Here is a 17,326-nt window from a genome sequence, read left to right on the forward strand (position 1 = left end):
CAGTGTTAGAGGCCTGAGAGCAGAGACCAGGTCGCGGATGTGGTTTATTTTCTATTTTAAGGTGGTGGTTCAAATTCAGCAGTGAAGAAGGGGAGGAGGTGTGAAGGTAGATGTGTGAAAGCAGTAACTAACTTTTAACTGTTTAACTGTTGATATGGTGGGCAAATTTAACTCCACTGACACTCATTGAGCTCTTTTAAAGCCAAAAGTTGACCAAGCTCAAAATTACCATTTGAATCAGAGTCTCCACGGCAGGGCCAGTTTCAGACAAAATCACTATTCAGAGTGATAAGATTTCTGAACATACCCTCACTGGCCACTTTTTTAGGAACATTATACTATTACTGGAACACTATACTATTAATATTACTGGGTATATTATACTATTACTATACATTACACATCCATGCTGCGAATCTCCCATTCTACGACAACCCAAAGGTGCTCTGTGGGATTCAGATCTGGTAACAGGGAAGGCCACCAAAGTACACTGAACAAAGTACTTATTCATCTGACAAGTTGAGATGACTTGTGCTTTGTGATATGGTGAATTATAATGCTGGAATTAGCCATTATAAATTACCAGTAGAGTCTGTCAAAGTCATTTTAATTTAACTTTTCAATTGCAAGCTGCCAGCAGTCTGGCCAAACTTCTCTTCCCTCTCTTTCCACACTGCAGAAAATGTTGTGCATGAAAATCACAATAAAATATGTTACATATTTCTATCCTCTCTCTCTCTCTTTCTCTCTCTCTCTCTCTGTAAGAACGTTACAGTGTGAGAGTCCTTTGGTTTTATGTCCCATAGCTATATCGCACTTCATTAATAATATCTGCTTCATATGTGGTTACTTTGTGCAATAAAGTGAAATAAAGTGAAATAAACACCTTAATGAGCAGAATAGTGACCTTTGTATATGTTACTGTAGGTTTTGTTTATATATATTAAGAGAGCTTAAAATGTATTTCTTACAGATGGTAGTTTAGATTTCCTGACTAAGATTTAATCTTGTAGGTTCGGTGTGTCTAAAATTTGCTGTTTTCATTAATAGACTGAATATTTTCTGTTCTGTTTCTGTTTCCTTTTTAGTGCTGATTTCACTTATACCAGTGACACATGCTCAAGGTGATTTATATATAGTTTATCCTTTATATTGTGTGCATATTTGATTTATTTTGGTGCTGAGAAGTTTGTGCACAATTTGTCAATTGGTTACTTGTTTATTAATGCAATTTTTTTAGCTCTAAACTAAAGATGTGACATTAACTCAGTTATTTTCATTCTTCGTTCTCAGACTCCAAACATTATAAAGACTCTCAGACTCTCATGTGTAGATTCACTTTGTGCTCTTGGTAAATTCACCCACACTGTGTGGCTCTTCATTTACTGTTTCCCTTTTTACAAGAATTACTTTCACTTAAGATAAATAGTATTATAATATTATAAAGGATGACCAACAATATTCCGGATGCATCGACATCCTGGTATCAGTTATCGGCCCATGACAATACTCATTTACTCATACTCATATGCATACAAAAATGCGTCCAATGCCAGGTGATACTCTGTGACATAGTGTATGTTGTTGTACTAATGAACAGATGACACAAAATGGGCAAATTCAAACTTTTATCAAATCCTTAGAAAAGCACAAGTAGCTAGAGAGGTTTAAATGTCTACTGACTGCATTTACTGCTGTGTTTGTTAAAGTGGCTCATTATCCAATGTGACCCTTGCAGACAGACTCCAAGCCAAGATTAGAAAGCAGAATAAATTTAAAAAAAGCATTTCTTTGCATGTGCCTAAGACTTTTGCACTGTACCATATATATATATATATATATATATATATATATATATATATGGTACAGTATATACGTAATGCGCTTTTATACTCGATAAAATAAAAAACTATAACAAAGTTTGTACTAAAAAAAGTATATATTTTTATGTAAACATTAAAAAGCCAGGCTGATCCTACTTTCATGGACTGAATTGAAAATGATAATTAATGTTTCTCAGCTAGATGATTATATTTAGCTTCAGAATGCCTGTAAATGTTTGGCAAAAAGGCCTCTGTCATGACTTTACTGCAGGAACTCATGCTTCTGCTAATTTTTAAGAAAATGCAGATATGTTCAGATGGTGTTGCAGGATTTGTGCAGGATCCATAAAATAACAATCTAAAATCATCAAATACAGACTTTTGCACTTCAATCCAAACATGAATTTTGTTACATAGAAAATATACTGAATACCAGTCATGTAAGAAAACATACAATTGAAATATCTTGTATCAAATGTTAAATCTACATGTTTGTTTTAGACACAAAGTATATGTTAAAGCACAGTGAATCTACTGCTTATGTTGTAAAGTGAAAAGCAGCTCTGACACCTTCATCATTTCATACCAACAGCAAAACCCAAACTGACTGTGAGAGTGAATCCTCAGAGCTCCGTCTACACTAGAGACACCATCACTCTGAGCTGTGAGCTGCAGCAGTCGACTGGATGGGAGTTTCTCTGGTACAAAAATTATCAGCTCTTACAGCTTCTGAACAGTGAACGAGCACACACACTTAAAGTAACAGTCGATAATGCAGGAGAAACAGTGTACCAGTGTCGCGCACGCAAGAGAAAATACTACTACACCTACGATGACTACTACATAGAGCTCAGTCATTCTGTCAGGATTACAGTGAGAGGTATGTCATGAATTTTTCCCCTTTTCACCACGGGTTTGTTAGAAGGAGTAAGAAAAAATGTTGCTCGATTATTATAATTCTTTATTATTCCAGAATGTTCAAAATAATTTTGCAATACACATATTTTAAAAGTATTTGTCCTTTGTGGCTGGATGCAAATGCAAAACTTTAAAAGATGTTATTTAACAAAGAAAAATAAAGTTGTAAAACTATAACATCAAGATTTCCAACATGGAACAGTCTTCAGGACAGAGGAGTTTATGCTTTGTGGTTTTGTTGTAACATAACAAGCTACATTTTTTTTTTATATAAATAAATTTTTTATGAATATGACTAGTATAGACTGCATACTCTCTCTGACACTCGCTGGAGGCGGTCGCATTTTTTCCTCTCTCTGCTGTGTCTGTGTGCCTCTCCCGTCTCGTCTCTATTTTTCCTTCTGCTGGTGAAGCTTCTCAAATCCTAAATTATGGAATTGATAAGCTGGTCCCTCAACGCAATTGATACGATCCTTTCACGAAGGAATGCTGGTTCGGGAGAGCCGACATGTCCGGACGGGACTTTTGCTGCTGGATACACGATGGACTCTTGGACCAAGTGGAACATCGTCTGTCTGGCACCTCTGTCCCTAGAAGACGTCGAAGATGTCTACATATTTGGATTTTTGATAGCAGGTGTCCTGATGATTGGCCTGGGGATGTTCCTGATCTATCGACAAATTGGAAAGCAGGCAGCCAATAAAGAATCCCCCAAGCTGTCAGCTGTCATCTCACACCATTGTGGAGCCATTGCTGACCAGGTGAGGGCATTACATCAGAAGGTGACACGGATTGAGGAACTGTACCATCTACAATCCGTGGACATCCCCCGACGCTTGGATACCATCACGAATATGTTTTCGGAACTGTGTAAATCCAACGCGACCCAGTCCGCAATCATGGTCACGCGCCAGGAGATGACTAGGGGTCTCACGGCCCTGCAAGGGGACATAAAGTTGGGGGCCATGCAGAACCAGGTGCCCGACTAAATTGTACGATCTCCTGAGTTCTTAGATTTGCTTGATTATATTTGTGCATTTTCCTCCCCGGCTAATTTTTCTTTCTCCCAGAGGACCTTCATCGCAAAATATGCTTTGTTTTGACTCTGATCTGCGCCGGACACTCCAAAGACACACAGCTGTGATAACAACAGCTCCCGAAAGCACACCATATCAAATTCGGCTAGTACACACTGTTTTCGTAAATACTCTGCCCTAGTCAAGGACTGCCTCAGTGTCACATTTTCTTCTTTTTTCTAATCTCTTGCCCCCCCCACCCTCCCGTACTGAAGCCAACAAAAAAGACCCCTCACGTAACTGCTCCATTGTATGATGTCGTATGTGTTTGTGACTTTGTTTATTGCTTTGACTGTTCTGTTAATGTTCTTCTATCGCGGATGAGAGAGGACGTTAGCGCCTTGCATGGCTGCTTTAAGGACCTCTTCTCTCCTTATAGGGGGAAGATGTGACCCGTCATTCCATTCATCTCGTTGTAGAAATACAATGACAATAAATGCTATCTATCTATCTATCTATCTATCTATCTAGTATGTGACTATGCAATTTAGACATACACTCACCTAACGACACATTATAAGTATTTTATCCATAGTTAATATCTGTAACTATTACTCACTCCTTAGATGGTCTTTTGTAGTTAAACAGTGCTGTGTAAAATTGTAAAATTGTTTCTGTAAGAAACTGCTGACAAATTATTTTGGAAAATACAGTACACAAAACATCATATCATGGTCAACACTTATTTGGGTGTTTTTTTAATAACATTTAAGAGTCAATATTAACAGATCTCAGAGTTTATTAAAAACGTTTTTAAAAACTGTTTATTAACAGTTTATTTGTAAATTAGCCAATTGAGTTGATAAAAACTGTTGCATTCACTATTCCTATATCACTATTACACACTTACGAGAACAAATTCATCATGACAGTTCAGATGCTCTATTATTTTTCTACAGCAAGACCTAAACCAGTGGCATCCATAAATCCTGATAAACAGGTGTTCAGTGGAGACGCCGTCACTCTGAGATGTGACATACGGGATAAAAGTGTCTCTAGCTGGCAGTACAGCTGGTATAAAGATGCTTCACACAGTCGTGTCAGTAGTGAACAGGTGTACAGGATCAGTGGTGTTGAAGTGACCCACACAGGTAAATACACCTGTAGAGGAGCAGAGAGAAGAGGCTCACGCTCCTCACACTTCAGTGATGCTGTTACTCTGACTGTATCAGGTGAGTGTGTGAGGGTTTTTGGGGACACATGAAAATATGCAATTAGACATTCATGGAAAGCTTCTTATTGTATATTAAATAAATCTAGAAAAAAATCATTTTGTATTTCCTGTGTAACAGAGAGACCACGGGCAGTACTGAGTGTATCTCCACAGAGCTGGCTGACTGAAGGAGACTCAGTGACTCTAAGCTGTGAGGTTACAGACTCCTCTACAGACTGGACATTCAGCTGGTACACAGCTGTTCCCTACAGAGATGGCTTAACTCAAATAAAAAATAATCGTGGCTATAGCATGTATGTGGAGCTCCTCTCAGACAGCAGCAGAGGATCTGGAGGCAACTACACTCTCAGTCCTGCTGCTCTGAATCACACAGGAGTTTATATGTGCAGAGGAGAGAGAGGAGAACCAGCCTTTCACACACAGTACAGCAATCCACAGCCACTATGGATCACTGGTGAGGAAAAATAACTGTTGGGCTGAAGTGTAGAATATAAAAGTGTGAATGTAAGATCAGATTAATGCAGCATTTATTTATTAATATGTATAAGGCAGTTAAAGAGCTCTAAGTGCTGGTAGAGGCTTATTATCATGAGTTCCCTTGTGTTCCTCTGTATTTTGTGATGTCTCTGCCCCTTATTATTGGGTAACTTTTCTGGGTAACATACAGGACTCAGGAGATGGTTCAGGATCTATGTGCAGGAGGATTTTATTTTAAGGGCTATAAAGGCAGAGCAGGTAAACATTACGGAGGTAACCAATTACAAATACATTATTCAGAGTGAACAGAAAAAGTGCTCTAAACAGATACAGATATGAAAAAGAGGCTTGTTTCTTTGGCCGCTTGTTTTTTTAGAAAGCTTGCCAATAGGTTTAAATCCAAATACAGGTACAAATATGGCTATTTAGAGCAAAAACAGATGCAGGTACAGATGATGTCATTATGTTACACTGTTAGTAAACACAATGCCGATAACAGAGGTGTAAGGCAGGCAAGAGTTAAACACACTGAAGCACCGTACAAGAAACCAGAGGACAAATCCAAAAGACTAATCAAAAGACAAGGCAAAGAGTCTAAAGAGGGCAATGGCAAAATAAGCATCACTTTGCATCATGCACGTAAGTCCACGTGCAGGCTTAATATGCTTAATACAATGAGGAAGTGACCTGGAGGTGGTGTGATAGAGCTAGACTAATACTCAGGTGACAGTGACATCTGGTGGTGAAGAGGCGTAATGTCCCCCGCTGATGTGATTCCCTGATTGTGTGCACTTGTTCCTCACTGTAAAATATTTACTGTAATATTTACAGTAATTTACTGGGAGTAAAGAACAAATTGCAGTAAATAAGTGTAAAACATAAAATGTACATAATATCTTTATATATCATCCTTGTTATTTTTACAGTATATTTCTGTATGTTTCCAGTAATCTACTGTAAATACTGAAAGCAAAATACTTGACTATATATATTTATAGTATAAAATAAAACATAATCCAGTACATTGGCTCATTTTGCTGCTCTAATTGCATAATCATTTACAGTACAAACTTCTAAAATATTAAAACAGTATGTTCCTGTAAATTAAATACTGTAAATTTACAGCAATTTACAATAATTTACTTGTGTTCTGCCTCATTACATTGCATGTTTCACCTTTATTTATTTATTTATTTATTTTACATTTAAATGGCTTTTAAAACACTTTTCTGTGTTTAAGGTGAATCTCCTCCAGTCTCTCTGATCATCAATCCCAGCAGAACTCAACACTTTACTGATGACTCTCTCTCACTGAGCTGTGAGGACCAGAGTAACTCTACTGGATGGACAGTGAGACGATACACACACAGTGAGGGAGTGTTAGATTGTTCACGGTGGGGATCAGTTACAGGATCTACATGTAAAATCAGCTTCCTCTCCACATCCCACACTGGAGTTTACTGGTATGAGTCTGAATCTGGAGAAAACAGTAATCCTGTCAACATCACAGTGCATAGTGAGTCTTCATGTAGTGTGTTTATTGTTTAAGGAAAAGGGAAATGTTTAATTACAAAATATTCAGAACTCTGAGTTTATAAATGGGAAAAACTGTTAAGGAAGACAGCAATTTTTTTCTCAGTATATTAACAGAAATTTCTATAATTCTGAGTATGGATGTGTATATGCTAGTAGTAGATAATAGTTTTACTAGTAGCAGTAAATGAGCACAGTATCTAATCGATATCTGATACCAGTATCTGTACTGATGCATCTCGTGATTCAGTTGAATGTTTTCTCATGAGCTAGTGTAGGCAGTTTTCTGAAGACTTGAATTAAATACCTGCAGACTCCACAGGTTTAGAGGGTTTTAATTTTTATAGAGATAAATTTATTATGACTAATAATCTATTAGAACTTTTATTTATATTATATACACACACCTTGTAGTGTGTGGATTTCCTACATGGAATCATTAATCTGTAACTGTGATTTTCTGTGTTCTAGATGGTGATGTGATCCTGGAAAGTCCTGTCCATCCTGTGACTGAGGGACATCCTCTGACTCTACACTGTTTATATGGCAACTCAAAGCCCTCAAACCTCCGAGCTGATTTCTATAAAGATAGATCAGTTCTCCAGACACAGACTACAGGAGAGATGATCATCCGAACTGTCTCAAAGTCAGATGAAGGTTTCTACCACTGTAAACACCCAGAGAGAGGAGAGTCACTGAAAAGCTGGATCTTAGTCAGAGGTGAGAAATCATTTAAATATTAATTTAAGTACAACTGTGACATAATGTGTTAAACTCAGTATCTTTACATAATATAACCTATAGTGCTTAATTTATGTAAGTCTGTCTACAATATGCTATGGTACATTTGTGCACACAAGTGTCAATGAGTTTATTTATACAGCAGATTGAGCTAAAACATACAAACACTTCAGCATTAATAAAGTGTTATTCTAATGATTATTTTATTCTGTGTCAGGTCCATCATGTGTAGAAGCTCCATTCTCAGTGCTCATGCTGATCAGTAGTGTAGTGACGGCCTCTCCGTATCTGCTGGTGACCATCATTCTGCTGGTCAAATGTCACAGAGCTCGAGGTAAGAACTCTTTCAGTACGTTTCTCTGAATGATGTTCATTTTCTAACACATCTTTTCCTGAAGCTCTGTCACTTGTCACTTCATTCATTCAGAAGCCTTAAAACAAACACCCTTTAAACTGTGTTTAGGATGAGATCAAATGCAGTTTGGTTGCTTTTCTGCCATAAACACCTGGAATAAACACTGAAATGTAACAAATGACTTTTTAATTTCTTTAACAGCTCACACTGATGAAGAGGGAATTGAGAATGCAGTCATAGAGGAGTGAGCAAAGTTCATCTAACAAAAGAGGATGCATTTACTGTAAAAATAATTTCATAATTTCTTGTTTTTTAGGGCTTTGTGGGGATTTTAAATAATACTGATTTGTCATTTTAATGTCATGCTGTTATTTGCTCAGCATCTTATAGACACCCTCGTTGTTCTGACTGAATTTGTTTAGCTAAAGCCTGCAAACCTCCTCATGAGGTGAAAGTTACCATTTGTGTAGTTTCTAATAACACTTATATCCTGCTAATGCAAAACAGAGTAAAAATGAACAAATATTCTTTAAAAATATTTATTGGTTAGGAGAAAATTTTGATGCATTGTCTGAGGATTGAGCTGTGCCTCTGCAAAATAACATCTGACATGTGGGAAATAAATATGTCTGCTATTGAAGTGAGTTTAATCTCAACATGGTGACCTGCTCATTAAATCCTCAAAACACTTCATCTAACTGTAATGAGGTTTAAGCAAGCACAGTAATCTGTGCAAGATGGTTGCTTTAAGTTCAGAAATTATAGAATGATACTCTACTCTGTCAGTTGCTGGACCTCTGTTAACACAATCGTGGTTTTCAGAGTGTGGGGTGCGTCCCCTGAGGGAGCGCACAGGTACTGCAGGGGGGGCACCGCATATCAAAAAAAAAAAAAAAAAAAAAAAAAAAAAAAAAAACACAGCCAACAGACGTAGCATGGAAGATGGATCGGTTTGTGAAAGGGAAGAGAAAAGCCGTAGATGAGGTCACACAGACATCCCAGTCAGGTGCTGGTCATCTGGTCATTGATAAGCTAAATGCAGAAAATATGATGAGGCATATCTTACTCTCGGCTTCACTGTTAATGTGGTTGGTGAGGAGGAGAGACCTATGTGTGTCCTATGTCTTAAAAATTAAGAAGACACATTGAGACAATACGTCCTAATTATGTTCAAAAGCCTCTGTTTTAAAAGAAAACCCGATCAATATCGTGGGCAGCATAGTCATTTTGTAAAAGCCACTTCAGCAACAACTTCTGGCTTCGTACAAAATTGTGTATCGCGTTGCACAATGCAAGAAATCACACACGATTGCAGAAGAGTTGATTCTTCCTGCTGCCATAGATATGGTGTCAGTTATGCTTGATGAGGCAAGTGTAACAAAATTAAAGACTATCCCCGTGTCTAATGACACCATATCAAGACTAATTTTTGATAATGCAAATGACTTGGACGAACAGCTCCAATAAAAGCGAAAAGCTTTGCGCTTCAAGTTGACGAGGCCACTGACGGTACCAAGGACAGTTTGTTAACAGCGTATGTGTGTTTCATGCACTATTTGCACCCGATCTAGTTCTTTTCAATGCAACACAACTGTAATTTCAAAAATTTTTAAATTTGTAATTTCAGTTAAAAAATTATTCAATTTTCATGACTTTTAGTGAAAGTAATTGGAGGGGTTTAAAGGGGGCAGGACCAAAAAAGTTTGAGAAGCACTGGTATATGGTATAAACTGCATTATTTCAGAATGAAAATGGGCAGTGTAATATTTTCCAGTGTAGGTTGTATTTTCTGTATAGATGACTACAGTCAGAGTGTTTGGTGAAAAGCCCAGTGTTACTGGAGTTAAAGTAAGTGAGGCTTTGTATGTATGCAATATAAAAACAAGTTTATTGACTGTTATCTGAAATATGGTGGGAACTAATATTGTGTTTTGTGTCTTCTCAGTATTAGTTCTACCACTACTGTATTTGTACTGCTGTGTTTTCTTCTATTTCTGTGTTAGATTAGCTCTAGTTGAATTACGAGGAGTAGACTTCCAATCTCCGTTAGACACTGTTGATAGTTTTGTTTGAATTTTCAGCTGTGTGAACTTTAATTGTAGTTGTGTGAGGAGATTTGTGGATGAAATGTTTCTGATCAATTAAATAAATGCATCATTATCAGTTCACTGAATTATTTCACCTGGTAGCAATAATGTATCATATGAAGTACAAGTAATACACTGAGAAATCTCTTGTTCCTTTGTCAATGTCAGCATTTTTACCATTTTGTATTTTTATACAATGATGTACTGGAGCTAAAACATTTACTGAACCAAAATAATAATAAAAAAATTAACCAAGACAATGTTTACTTTATTTCTGCTTTTAATTTATGTTTTAAACCCCCTTCTGCTGCTATATTGTTGTCTATTCATTGTCTCTTATCTCCTGCTGTAACACTGGAATTTCCCACATGGGATTAATAAAGTGTTCTCTTAAAAGCAGAAACTCGATCCTGCAGTATTATTCAGTGTAAGTAGAGGATCTCAGTGCAGTAAAGTTCAGGAGTAAATGAGGAATCAAACAGAAATGTTATTACTCTTACTGCATGTCTACACACTGGTACACTGATGTACAGGACTAACATAACACTGAAAATGTCCAAAACACAACACAGGAAATTAACATTACAGCAGTGGCAGTGATTCACACAATCAAAAGCTACTTATAAAGTGAATTACAAGGTTTCACTGTTAAATCCTGCTAGATAACTTCCTCATGAGTGCATTTCTTCCCAGTCCTGGCAGAGGGATTAAGATAGTCAGGATTAGAGGTTTGTAAATCAAGCTTGTATCTAAATCATTGTTGTATATGAGCACTATTCTCACCAATTGCGTTGCTTGAGCAAAGGCTTAACAGATAGCCTGCTCCAGAAAAGACCTCCAGAAAGCAGTCTTGGTAACTTTAGTGACTTTACTGGTGATTATTCTTTTAATGATCTTTTTTTTTTGTAAATCTATAATAAAAGAGAAAAAAATATATAAATGAACATTACATTCACATTTCCAACATGTTCAGTTTAACCAGCTTAACATTACAGTTTGTTATTGACATAGTTCCTTTTTATACATGACTTAATTAATATACGTTTGAGGAAATTCTACTAAATGAGACAGAAATTTGTATCGAATATCAGCGAAATTATCATATATGTTCTACCGCTAGCATAGCATGTTTGCAACGAAGATAAAGTGTGCATACAACAAAAACACAGCAATAATCTCAATCTAATAAACCCTTGTACATAGAATCCCTGTTTAGTAAAAATACAGCACTTACGGACATATATTTCCAAGGTTTCAACGCTTAAATCAACCTCCGAAAGAAACTGCAAGTACGTTGCTCTAAACTGCGTACACTGAGAGAAACCGGAAGTAAACTGAACCGTATACAGTATATATAGTGCAGTACCTTAAATGCCCAGTAGGTGTGTAATATCGTAGTGCAGAAACTCACAGAAGGGAAACCATAATTCTTTGTGGTCACTTTATTGAGGACCCATCTCAGCAGGCAGACAGTACAGGACAATGGTGCACACGCACTGTTCTTCTTCACAGCCTTTTATAACTACCCAAACCATACACAATGCATTACCGCCCCCTACTGGACAAATCTCAATAAACCCTCCTCACATATCATATTTCCCCTCACTTAAGCCTGAACATTTCTTCTTCAAAATACTCTAGAAGCACCACTTGAGATGGAGAACAATTTTCAACCAAGTAAAATACAAAAAACAATTACATAATGTTACAACTGGGTGTGTGCATGTGTTTTTTTTTTCTCTTTCAAGCACAAAGTCTTTCAAGTGGGCTGGTAGCTTTCGCTCCCTTACTGAACGACGGAGCCCACCAGTAGGTACAACTTCAGTCTTTTTTTCTTCTACACTTGGAGTCACTTTAGGTGTTGTATGATCACTAACTAACTCTGGCACTGGACTACTTTCAGTTCATCAGGAGTAAAACCAGAAGTAGTTATTTTTGGAGTACTAGGAAACATTGGATTTTGAACATCAGTCTCTATGGATACAACATCATCACATAGCTGAACACTCAGACCCAGTTGGGAATCAATTTTCCTTTCCTTTTGTTGGCAACTAAATAATTGATCCACATGACGTCGCACTGTTTGATCATTTCCCAGCGTTACTGTGTAGGACACAGGTCCTGTAATGTCCTGAATTACTCCTGGTACCCATTTTGGTCCAAACCCAAAATTTCTGGTGTATACAAGATCTCCAACTTGGAAATATCAGGGTTTCACATGCTGATCATGATACTTTTTCTGAACTTGTTTCATTTCCATTTTGCTAGTGAAATCAGGATGTATTTTGTCCAAAGTGCAATGCAATTTCCTTCCCATCAGCATTTCCGCAGGAGACAATCCCGTTGTAGACTGGGGTGTAATCGGATAATTGAACAGTGCTCTATTTAACTTAGTCTCAAGCGTTTTCCCAGAGCTCTTTTTCATTAGATCTTTAAAAATTTTAACTGCTCGCTCTGCCAACCTGTTGGATGAAGGTTGATATGGTGCAGAAGTAACATGGGTTATTCCATTCTTAAACATGAATTCTTTACTACCATGTACTCTGAAACTTTTCCGCAAACACTCCAGAGTAGCAGCTGTGGTTGCTAAATTTACCGGATAAGCATCAATCCACTTAGAATGAGCATCGACTAGAATTAAAAACAATTTGCTCATGAATGGACCTGCATAATCCATGTGAACTCTCCTCCACGGTTGTCGAGGCCACTCCCATGGATGTAGTGGTGCACTCACAGGGGCTTTTCTATGTTCTTGACAGACAGTGCAATCTCTAACTCGTGTTTCAATGTCGGCGTCCAGATTCGGCCACCATAGGTAACTCTTAGCCAGTCCTTTCATCTTAGCCATGCCTGGGTGGGACTGATGTAACTGTTCCAACAAATTTGCACGGCCTTGTTCAGGAATAACAACACGAGCTCCCCACAGCACACATCCGTCTTGAACACTGAGCTCTTGCTGTCTCTATTTATACGGTACAAATTCATGGGTATCACTGTGGTCAGGCCAGCCTTTAAGCACATACTCACGCACTCTTGACAAGACAGGGTCTTTATTAGTCCAGTGCTTAATTTGCTCGGCGGTCATTAATGCGAGGCTATCCAGCATCAATACCTGCTCTTCCTCTGGTTCTTCCTCACAGTATTGTTGAACTGGAAGACGACTGAGGGCATCGGCATTTCCATGATCTTTGCCAGCTCTGTAAGATATAACACTCATATGTCCCCAACATCATGGCCCATCTCATAATTCTTTGAGATACCATTTGAGGTACAGCCTTCAGTTCATTCAGTAAACTGAGTAGAGGTTTGTGGTCAGTACAGAATACAAATTTACGGCCGTACACGTATTTATGGAATTTCTTGACTCCAAACACAACAGCTAATCCTTCTTTCTCTAGTTGGGAATAATTCTTCTCTGCAGCTGTAAGTGTTCTAGATACAAACCCTATAGGTCTTTCAGTTCCATCTGCCATACGATGTGCTAACACAGCTCCCACACCATACGCTGTAGCATCACAGGAAATGATTAGTTCTTTCTTTTCATCATAGTGTATTAACACCTGGTTAGACTGCAACAACTCTTTGGATTTCTGGAACACTTTTTCTTGTGCTTTTTCCCAACACCAGGGAACATCTTTTTTCAAAAGCTTGTGCAGAGGACCAAGCAGAGTAGAGAGGTTTGGTAGAAATTTGTTATAAAAGTTCAACAAGCCCAAATATGCTTTCAACTCTGTCACTGATGTTGGTGTTGGTGCCTCCTATACAGCCTGAACCTTCTCTGGAATAGGATAAATGCCTTTGGCATCAACTTTATGTCCCAAAAAAACAACTTCCTTTTCCATAAACTTACATTTTCCTCTTTTCAACCTTAATCCATACTCCTCCAGTCGCTGCAACACTTGATCCAGTGTCTTCAGATGTTCCTGATCATTCCTTCCTGTCAACAGAATGTCATCTAGATACACGGTTACTTTCGGAATGTCTTTCAGGATTCCTTCCATAGTTCTCTGGAAAATTGCTGGACTGGAACTCACCCCAAACGGTAATCTTGTATACGTAAACAGACCTTTGTGAGTGTTCACAGTTACATACTGCTTAAATGTGTCATCCAACAAAATCTGTTGATATGCATGACTCATATCTAATTTGGTGTATTTCTCACCTCCAGATAGCACTGCAAACATGTCCTCCATTCGGGGAATGGGATACTGCTCCAGCGATGATTCCCAGTTCACGGTTATTCTGTAGTCTCCACAGCGTCTCACGGATCCATCTGGCTTCAACATAGGCACGACAGGGGCTGCCCACTCTGAAAATTTCACAGGTTCAATGATTTGTTCTTTAATCAAATGATCCATTTCAGCTTCAACCTTTTCTCTCATAGCAAAAGGTAAAGACCGTGGCTTAAAAAAGTGAGGCTTCACACCACTGGCTACGTGAATTTTTGCTGTGGCTCCTTTTATTGTTCCAAGCTCTTCTTTAAAAACCATTTCATGTTTTTTTTAATATCCTGCAACATCTCTGAGCTTGTATGAATTTTATTCACCTTTTACCAGCCCAAATCCAGCTCTGCGAGCCATGATCTTCCCAACAAATTAGGACCAGATCCTGCCACCACTACAACTGAGAGATCTTTAACTACTCCGTTAACTTGAACTTTGCTGGTTCCAAGAACATTCACTGATTGGCCTGTATATGTCTTCAAACTGAGAGGGCTTGGGTTCAATTCAGGCAGTTTTTTCTTACCTTGAAGTTTACCATATTCCACCTGTGATAACACAGTTACACTACATCCAGTGTCAATTTAAAATTTCACAGGGCACTCATTTACCAGTAAAGTGGAGGCACCTGAGATTGGGCTGTTTGCATACTATACATAGTGAACATTTCTTCAGACTGATCTTCCTCTTCCTCTTGAAGATAATTTGCCCTCTTTGACTGCTTTCCTCTCTCCGATTTTCCAGTTTTTCTGCCTTTCTTAATAACAGTTTCCTGTGGTTTCATTCTACATACTCTTTTCACATGTCCTATTTTACCACATTTGAAACATTTTTCGTTGGCAAACTTACAGTCTTTAGGGCCATGATTAGTTCCACCACATCGACAACACATTCCTTCACCAGTCAACTTACTTCTTTCTTCAGTGTCCATCTTAAAAACAGTAGTATTCATACGATTTCCTTTCTCTTTGTTCAAATCTGCCATATCCTTTTTAGCAGTTTCAATAGCCTGAGCTTTCTTCAGTGCCGTTTCAAAAGTTAATCCATCCTAAGCCAGTAATCTCCGTTGTATGCTGTCATCATTGACTCCACACACTAATCTGTCTCTCAGCATCACTGTCAGTGTGTCTCCAAAATTGCAATCTTGTGCAAGTTTCCTTAATTCAGCCACATACTCCACTATGCTTTCATCAGGGCATCTATTTCTTGAATTAAATTTCCACCTCTGAACTATTTCATTTGGCTTCGGATTAAAGTGGTTTTTCAATAAACTCACCAATTCTTCAAAACACTTTACACCTGGTTTCTCTGGACTCAACAAATTCCTCATCAGTGTGTATGTCTGTGCTCCAACACAACTCAACAATATGGCTCGTTTCTTCTCTGGAGTTTCTACATCATTTGCCACGAAGAAATGATTCAGTATTTCACAATACTCTTCCCATGATTGTGATCCACTATCAAAAGGTGCTACAGATCCGACCACTCCAGCCATCATTCCTTTCAATCAGTCACCACCCGCGGCAGTCATTAATCTCAATCAGCTGAGCTTACCGGCGTCGGCATCCTGCTTTTTACTTGCTTCTAGAAAATAGCTGCTTCGTTATTCATACTTATTTATCTTCTTTTATCCTCATCGCCATATGTAATATCATAGTGCAGAAACTCACAGAACGGAAACCATAATTCTTTGTGGTCACTTTATTGAGGACCCATCTCAGCAGGCAGACAGTACAGGACAATGGTGCACACGCACTGTTCTTCTTCACAGCCTTTTATAACTATCCAACCCATACACAATGCATTACCGCCTCCTACTGGACAAATCTCAATAACCCCTCCTCACATATCACAAGGTGGGTCAAAAACACAAAGGATATATGCACCAGCACAAGCACTATCACAGTCTACACAATTGGGGAGAATTTTTGGTAGATGTCTGCAGTGAGGAACATCACACGCTTCTTCTAAGGGAAAATTGTAGCAGAAAAATAGTTTCATGCATATTTGACTGTATAAATAAACATTTATTCCCTTTTGTTACTGTAAGAGGCTGTGCTACACCTCCAGCAGCCAGCAGAGGGCAGCAGTGTCGCACAGTGAGAGCAGCCAGTTAGGAGAACTCAGTTACCCAGAATTCTCCAGGCTGATTAACCTGGATTAACTGCATTGCCATAGATGCACTGATGTGTGAGGAGGGAAACCTTGTATTCAATCCGGGTGGAAATGGGAAGCCAGTGTAATGATTGAAGAATTGGTGTGATATGTTCATATTTACGCACCCTCATCAGGATCCTAGCGGCACTATTCTGTATGTGCTCGAGTTTCTGGATGCTCTTGCTAGGGATCCCGATGCAGTAGTCCAGTCTGGAGGAGACAAAGTCATTAGGCATGCACACTGTAAATCAGCAGCAGAAAAAAGAAAACATTTAAAATACATTATTTATTTAGATGCAATTTTGGGGAAAGAAAAAAAAACAGCCTGATCCATAAATATTTGGACATTGATCAAGTTGTGTGATGGTTTATGAGTAAAATTTCTCTCTGTGTCTTCAGCAACATGGACAGCTGGAGACTGGAAAAAGACCAGATGATTTTTTAAAAATCTTCAGCCGTCCTGTTTCGGTGAGTCTGTGCCCATGATAGGCTCAGATTCCTGTTCTTGGCTGAGAGGAGTGGAACCTGATGTGGTCTTCTGCTGTTGTAGCCCATCCATGCCAAAGTTCGATATTTTGTGCATGTTGAGATGCCTTTTCTGCTCACCACAGTTGTAAAGAGTGCTTATTTCAGTTACTAGATCCTTCATAGCAGCTCGAACCAATCTGGCCATTTTCTTCTGACCTCTTATCAACAGAACTGCTGCTTACTCAGTGGTTTTTGTTTTTTTCACCATTCTATGTAAACTCTAGAGACTGTTGTGTG

The 17,326-nt window shown here is 38.4% G+C and overlaps 1 long non-coding RNA gene and 1 pseudogene across 1 annotated transcript; both read right to left on the reverse strand.

The window, feature by feature from the left end:
- Nucleotides 1–9,688: 9,688 nt before the first annotated feature.
- Nucleotides 9,689–11,505, reverse strand: LOC117597095 (uncharacterized). Its single transcript, XR_004578028.2, has 3 exons — nt 11,419–11,505; nt 10,968–11,095; nt 9,689–10,879 (listed from the first exon to the last, which is right to left on the reverse strand). It is a non-coding gene; the product is annotated as an uncharacterized LOC117597095 (long non-coding RNA).
- A 1,784-nt stretch (nt 11,506–13,289) lies between these two features.
- LOC128318114 (uncharacterized) lies at nt 13,290–16,119 on the reverse strand (annotated as a pseudogene).
- Nucleotides 16,120–17,326: the final 1,207 nt, after the last annotated feature.

Source organism: Pangasianodon hypophthalmus, chromosome 4 (assembly GCF_027358585.1).
Source record: "Pangasianodon hypophthalmus isolate fPanHyp1 chromosome 4, fPanHyp1.pri, whole genome shotgun sequence".
NCBI lineage: Eukaryota > Metazoa > Chordata > Actinopteri > Siluriformes > Pangasiidae > Pangasianodon > Pangasianodon hypophthalmus.